The sequence below is a fragment of the Triticum urartu genome, chromosome 6 (assembly GCF_003073215.2).
Source record: "Triticum urartu cultivar G1812 chromosome 6, Tu2.1, whole genome shotgun sequence".
In the NCBI taxonomy this organism is placed as follows: Eukaryota; Viridiplantae; Streptophyta; class Magnoliopsida; order Poales; family Poaceae; genus Triticum; species Triticum urartu.
Genome location: NC_053027.1, coordinates 60,693,388 through 60,701,224, shown reverse-complemented (window position 1 = coordinate 60,701,224; position 7,837 = coordinate 60,693,388).

Sequence of the window (7,837 nt, the reverse complement as noted above, 5' to 3'; positions counted from 1 at the left end):
CACTCTGAAATTCTTTGAACTTTTCAAATGTTTCATACTTATGTTTCATTAAGTAGATATACCCATATCTGCTTAAGTCATCTGTGAAGGTGAGAAAATAACGATATCCGCCACGAGCCTCAACGTTCATCGGACCACATACATCTGTATGTATGATTTCCAACAAATCTGTTGCTCTCTCCATAGTACCGGAGAACGGTGTTTTAGTCATCTTGCCCATGAGGCACGGTTCACAAGTACCAAGTGATTCATAATCAAGTGGTTCCAAAAGTCCATCAGTATGGAGTTTCTTCATGCGCTTTACACCGACATGACCTAAACGGCAGTGCCACAAATAAGTTGCACTATCATTATCAACTCTGCATCTTTTGGTTTCAACACTATGAATATGTGTGTCACTACTATCGAGATTCAATAAAAATAGACCACTCTTTAAAGGTGCATGACCATAAAAGATATTACTCATATAAATAGAACAACCATTATTCTCAGATTTAAATGAATAACCGTCTCGCATCAAACAAGATCCAGATATAATGTTCATGCTTAACGCTGGCACCAAATAACAATTATTTAGGTCTAATATTAATCCCGAAGGTAGATGTAGAGGTAGCGCGCCGACTGCGATCACATCGACTTTGGAACCGTTTCCCACGCGCATCGTCACCTCGTCCTTAGCCAATCTTCGCTTAATCCGTAGTCCCTGTTTCGAGTTGCAAATATTAGCAACAGAACCAGTATCAAATACCCAGGTGCTACTGCGAGCATTAGTAAGGTACACATCAATAACATGTATATCACATATACCTTTGTTCACCTTGCCATCCTTCTTATCCGCCAAATACTTGGGGCAGTTCCGCTTCCAGTGACCAGTCTGCTTGCAGTAGAAGCACTCAGTTTCAGGCTTAGGTCCAGGTTTGGGTTTCTTCTCTTGAGTAGCAACTTGCTTGCCGTTCTTTTTGAAGTTCCCCTTCTTCTTCCCTTTGCCCTTTTTATTGAAACTAGTGGTCTTGTTGACCATCAACACTTGATGCTCCTTCTTGATTTCTACCTCCGCAGCTTTCAGCATTGCGAAGAGCTCGGGAATAGTCTTATTCATCCCTTGCATATTATAGTTCATCACGAAGCTCTTGTAGCTTGGTGGCAGTGATTGGAGAATTCTGTCAATGACGCAATCATCTGGAAGATTAACTCCCAATTGAATCAAGTGATTATTATACCCAGACATTTTGAGTATATGCTCACTGACAGAACTGTTCTCCTCCATCTTGCAGCTATAGAACTTATTGGAGACTTCATATCTCTCAATCCGGGCATTTGCTTGAAATATTAACTTCAACTCCTGGAACATCTCATATGCTCCATGACATTCAAAACTTCGTTGAAGTCCCGATTCTAAGCCGTAAAGCATGGCACACTGAACTATCGAGTAGTCATCAGCTTTGCTCTGCCAGACGTTCATAACATCTGGTGTTGCTCCAGCGGCAAGCCTGGCACCCAGCGGTGCTTCCAGGACGTAATTCTTCTGTGCAGCAATGAGGATAATCCTCAAGTTACGGACCCAGTCCGTGTAATTGCTACCATCATCTTTCAACTTTGCTTTCTCAAGGAACGCATTAAAATTCAACGGAACAACAGCACGAGCCATCTATCTACAATCAAGCATAAACAAGCAAGATACTATCAGGTACTAAGTTTCATGACAATTTTAGGTTCAATTAATTTACTTAAATAACTCCCACTTAGATAGACATCCCTCTAATCCTCTAAGTGATTACGTGATCCAAATCAACTAAACCATGTCCGATCATCATGTGAGATGGAGTAGTTTCATTGGTGAACATCACTATGTTGATCATATCTACTATATGATTCATGCTCGACCTTTCGGTCTCCGTGTTCCGAGGCCATATCTGTATATGCTTGGCTCATCAAGTATAACCTGAATATTCCGCGTGTGCAACTGTTTTGCACCCGTTGTATTTGAACGTAGAGCCTATCACACCCGATCATCACGTGGTGTCTCAGCACGAAGAACTTTCGCAACGGTGCATACTCAGGGAGAACACTTCTTGATAATTAGTGAGAGACCATCTTATAATGCTACCGTCAATCAAAGCAAGATAAGATGCATAAAAGATAAACATCACATGCAATCAATATAAGTGATATGATATGGCCATCATCATCTTGTGCTTGTGATCTCCATCTTCGAAGCACCATCGTGATCACCATCGTCACCGGCGCGACACCTTGATCTCCATCATAGCATCATTGTCGTCTCGCCAATCTTATGCTTCCACGACTATCGCTACCGCTTAGTGATAAAGTAAAGCATTACAGCGTGATTGCATTGCATATAATAAAGCGACAACCATATGGCTCCTACCAGTTGCCGATAACTCGGTTACAAAACATGATCATCTCATACAATAAAATTTAGCATCATGTCTTGACCATATCACATCACAACATGCCCTGCAAAAACAAGTTAGACGTCCTCTACTTTGTTGTTGCAAGTTTTACGTGGCTGCTACGGGCTTAAGCAAGAACCAATCTTACCTATGCATCAAAACCACAACGATAGTTTGTCAAGTTGGTGCTGTTTTAACCTTCGCAAGGACCGGGCGTAGCCACACTCGGTTCAACTAAAGTTGGAGAAACTGTCACCCGCAAGCCACCTATGTGCAAAGCACGTCGGGAGAACCGGTCTCGCGTAAGCGTACGCGTAATGTCGGTCCGGGCCGCTTCGTCCAACAATACCGCCGAACCAAAGTATGACATGCCGATAAGCAGTATGACTTATATCGCCCACAACTCACTTGTGTTCTACTCGTGCATATAACATCAACATATAAAACCTAGGCTCGGATGCCACTGTTGGGGATCGTAGTAATTTCAAAATTTTCCTACGCACACGCAAGATCATACTGATGCATAGCAACGAGTGGGGGAGAGTGTGATCTACGTACCCTTGTAGATCGACAACGGAAGCGTTAACTTGGTTGATGTAGTCGTACGTCTCCACGGCCCGACCGATCAAGCACCGAAACTACGGCACCTCCGAGTTCTAGCACACGTTCAGCTCGATGACGATCCCCGGACTCTGATCCAGCAAAGTGTCGGGGAAGAGTTCTGTCAGCACGACGGTGTGGTGATGATCTTGATGTACTACCGTCGCAGGGCTTCACCTAAGCACCGCTACAATATTATCGAGGACTATGGTGGAAGGGGGCACCGCACACGGCTAAGAATATGATCACGTGGATCAACTTGTGTGTCTAGGGGGAAGGAGAGAAGGGAATGGGGGGCGCCGCCCCTCCCTCCTTGTCCAATTCGGACTAGGGGGAGAGGGGGCGTGCGGCCTGCCCTGGCAGCCCCTCCTCTTCTCCACTTTAGGCCCATGAGGCCCATTAACCCCCCGGGGGGTTCCGGTAACCCCCCGGTGCTCCGGTTTTATCCGAAACTTCCCCGGAACACTTCCGGTGTCCGAATATAGCCGTCCAATATATCAATATTTTTGTCTCGACCATTTCGAGACTCCTCGTTATGTCCGTGATCACATCCGGGACTCCAAACTAACTTCGGTACATCAAAACTCATAAACTCATAATATAATTGTCATCGAAACCTTAAGCGTGCAGACCCTACGGGTTCGAGAACAATGTAGACATGACCGAGACACGTCTCCGGTCAATAACCAATAGCGGAACCTGGATGCTCATATTGGCTCCTACATATTCTACGAAGATCTTTTATCGGTTAGACCGCATAACAACATATGTTGTTCCCTTTGTCATCGGTATGTTACTTGCCCGAGATTCGATCATCGGTATCCCATACCTAGTTCAATCTCGTTACCGGCAAGTCTCTTTACTCGTTCCGTAATACATCATCTCACAACTAACTCATTAGTTGCAATGCTTGCAAGGCTTATGTGATGTGTATTACCGAGAGGGTCCAGAGATACCTCTCCGACAATCGGAGTGACAAATCCTAATCTCGAAATACGCCAACCCAACATGTACCTTTGGAGACACCTGTAGAGCACCTTTATAATCACCCATTTACGTTGTGACGTTTGGTAGCACACAAAGTGTTCCTCCGACAAATGGGAGTTGCATAATCTCATAGTCATGGGAACATGTATAAGTCATGAAGAAAGCAATAGCAACATACTAAATGATCGGGTGCTAAGCTAATGGAATGGGTCATGTCAATCAGATCATTCACCTAATGATGTGATCCCGTTAATCAAATAACAACTCTTTGTTCATGGTTAGGAAACATAACCGTCTTTGATTAACGAGCTAGTCAAGTAGAGGCATACTAGTGACACTCTGTTTGTCTATGTATTCACACATGTATTATGTTTCCGGTTAATACAATTCTAGCATGAATAATAAACATTTATCATGATATAAGGAAATAAATAATAACTTTATTATTGCCTCTAGGGCATATTTCCTTCAAAAACCCCAATGGTAGAACCGACTGACACGCAAAGCCGCGATTGGAATTCCCTCCCCGATGTTCTCTTGGAGCAGATCTGTAATCGTATGGACCTACTCAGCACCGTCCGTCTGGCCGCATGCTCGATGTCTTTGTATCGTCTACTCGTCTGCAACCGGCCTGCTCTTTTCAAGACACACTGCTTGCTGATGCCCAATCCTCGCAGGTGGCCCAGACACCGACTTGACGATCCTACGGAGGTTGCCGTGGTGCCCCTCGACATGCTACCACTACCCGTCCACTTGTCCTTCATGCGTGGCCACTATTGGGCGGGCATGAAGGCCAACTGGATCGTCCTCATCCACCAATCTGGTAGTCCGCGGTGTCTCGTGGATATCTACACCTAGCGAGAGATCACCCTTCCATCGTTGGATACCGCCGCCATCGAGCCTCGCGGCCCGCCAGACACTCCTGCCTACTACACACGAGATGCGTCAAGCTTTTGGCTCGACCTCTGTTTGCTGAAAGTTGTAATCTGTGAAGTGCCCACACCATCAGAAGTCTACATGGATTACAAGCTCATTGCCTTGTTCAACATGGGATTAGTCTATCTGGAATCTAGTTGCCATACATGGTTATGGCTCATCGTCAATCCTGTTGAGGCGACATTTATGTCTGATGCGAAAGTGCACGATGGCATCGTTTACGTGGTCGACGCACAGATTGGCTGCCTATACTGGTGGAATCTATCGTCGTGTAATTGTTTTATCTCATCTCATCTTTACCTTATGAATACGACTGCCTATTCATTGTTACAAATTTAGAATAGATAGTATGTCTATAACCACATCGTTGCAATATGTTCCTCTCATTTCCTAGATTTTTATGACCACACATGTTATTGTTAGAGTTGATATGAGAACAATTGGCATCTAATGATCGTTAGAATAGATATTATGAGCATAACATCATGATTGCTATATGTTACTCTCATTTCCAAGATTTTTATAACAACGCATGTTATTGCTTAGAGTTGATATGAGAACAGTAGTAGTAAGTGCTGTGGTAGAATATGAGTAGGCCCTGTCATAGCTGTTTTCCTCTCATTGTTACATGATGTTTGAACCATGACATATTGCTAGAATATGAAAGCCATTGGCTTATTTTTAACTTGGGGTATGATTATGATCACGGCATTGCAATTCTCTCTCTATGATATGTGTCACTGTTATAATAATCTTAATTCCACACATACTCTGAATATGATTGTTTATTTTTGTCCTTTTGGTCTCCAATTTGAATTGTTGCAGCAGACGCAAATGCGCTAGCCTTCATGATTCCAGGACCTGGAATCATACCAGCCGATGGGTGGTGGTTTATCACTCGTTCAGCTGACGACGTTCATTTGATGCTCATTCGCACGTACCAAATTGACCAAACCATTACATCAACCACATGAAGTACAATGCCTAGGGCGTACGTGACATTGATGGCTATGGCTGCTTCGTGTTCGAGAAAGATCCCAGCTCCGTTGGGCCAGGCGTATTCAACTAGAGGCGGGTTTACAGCCTCGGAAACTACTCCATGTTCCTCGGGCTCAATTATATGATCATACAACCAATCATCAATCATATCACCGGCGATGATTACCGTGCTATGCAACTTCCATTCGCCAGGGGGGACTATGTTTACACATCATACCATGGGTTTCATGAATCACCATATCCAGAGATTCATCGACACAGCTTGTTGCCAGATAATCTTCAGTGTGTGAAAGGCATCAAGCTTCCATGCGATGGATGGCTTTTGCAAACCCGACATGCGGCGATGTGGTTCATGCCAACAGCAAATATGCACAACTTGATTCGTACTGATATCTAGACTGGGCCATGTATTCTGCTGCTGTAGCACGACCCTCTTTTGTTGGATATTATGTACTGTTGTTAGTTTGAAGCACTCCTCTGGTTTGAAGGATAGATACCTTTCTGGGGTCAAGTGCATCCTAACTCACCTGCGCAGGATGCACTGATAACGATGATGGAGATGCTGTGTAGTGTGTGTGTGTGTGTCTATATATATATATAGGAGTAGGATTTTCTACAAGTGCTTGCCACAGAACTAGTTAAGGGTAGGGAAACTTAACTAGTTCTGTGGCAAGCTATGGTAGACACAGTTTTACCTATATATATATATATGTATTAGGCTTCAAGTGCGTACTTGTTAGTTAAACCTATGGTTAAAATGTGACACTAAATACAACTAGTAAGTAGTACAGTAGCAGTACTAGTATACATCGGTCAAATTATTCATCATGTCCACACATTGAATTGACATGACAACACACTGTGCATGAGGTTACACAAGAATCCCAATGGCGTGTTCGGGTATTCTAGACTTCAGATTTGGAGTACCACTTATCTGTCGAAATCTTTCATCATTCACTTAAAACAGTCGATTGATCATACATTGAGTACCATATAACTGGAATTAACCGATGCAAGTCAAAGAAGGATTGGCCGGTGCTGCTGGCTGGCATCAAGTTCGATCCCACGGATCGGGAGCTGATCGAGCACCTTGAGGCCAAAGTGAGTGCTGCCAGCACGAGATCTGACCCTCTCATCGATTTGTTCATACCAACCATCGATTACGAGCACGGCATATGCTACACCCATCCTGAGAAACTTCCAGGTAAGACACCGATCGGCCGTCTACTTGCACAAACATATTTCTTTGTTTATAGCTCTATTTTTCTTTTTAGACGCAGACCTGGTGAAGCAATTACAATTTGATAGTTAATAAAAAGTGAAACAAGTGACTGCAACATGCCAAAGATGTTATGAAAATGTCAACTACGTACACTAAAACCTGTATTCGACAATACTGCAGGTATCACACTGAGTGGCCTAAGCAAGCATTTCTTCCAGCGCAATTCCAGGGCGTTTAAAAGGGGCACGTGGACGCGTCGCAAGATACAGTCGGAGTGCGGCATGCACGCGATGTGGCACAACATCGGCAATACCTTACCGGTGATGGTCAACGGCCGGCAGACGGGCAGCAAAAAGGTTCTGGTGCTGCACACCAACAAGAACTTCGACCAGCAGAGGACCAACTGGGTGATGCACCAGTACCACCTCGGGGACCTGAGGCAAGAGAAGAAGCGGGAGCTGGTCCTCTGCAAGATAACACTAGGGCTAGGAGTAAAAAGATTATAAGTTAGTTTGGTATTGGTACTTGTACTACCTTGTCGTCCGCAAGTTGGTATTGTTGTTAACGATCTTTTGGTATGAACTTGGCATTTGATTCCAGCCATCATGCCGAGGGTCGACGTGGATATAAAGATGAATCATTTGTTTCGAAACGAATTTTCAGGCACCTGATTTTTATT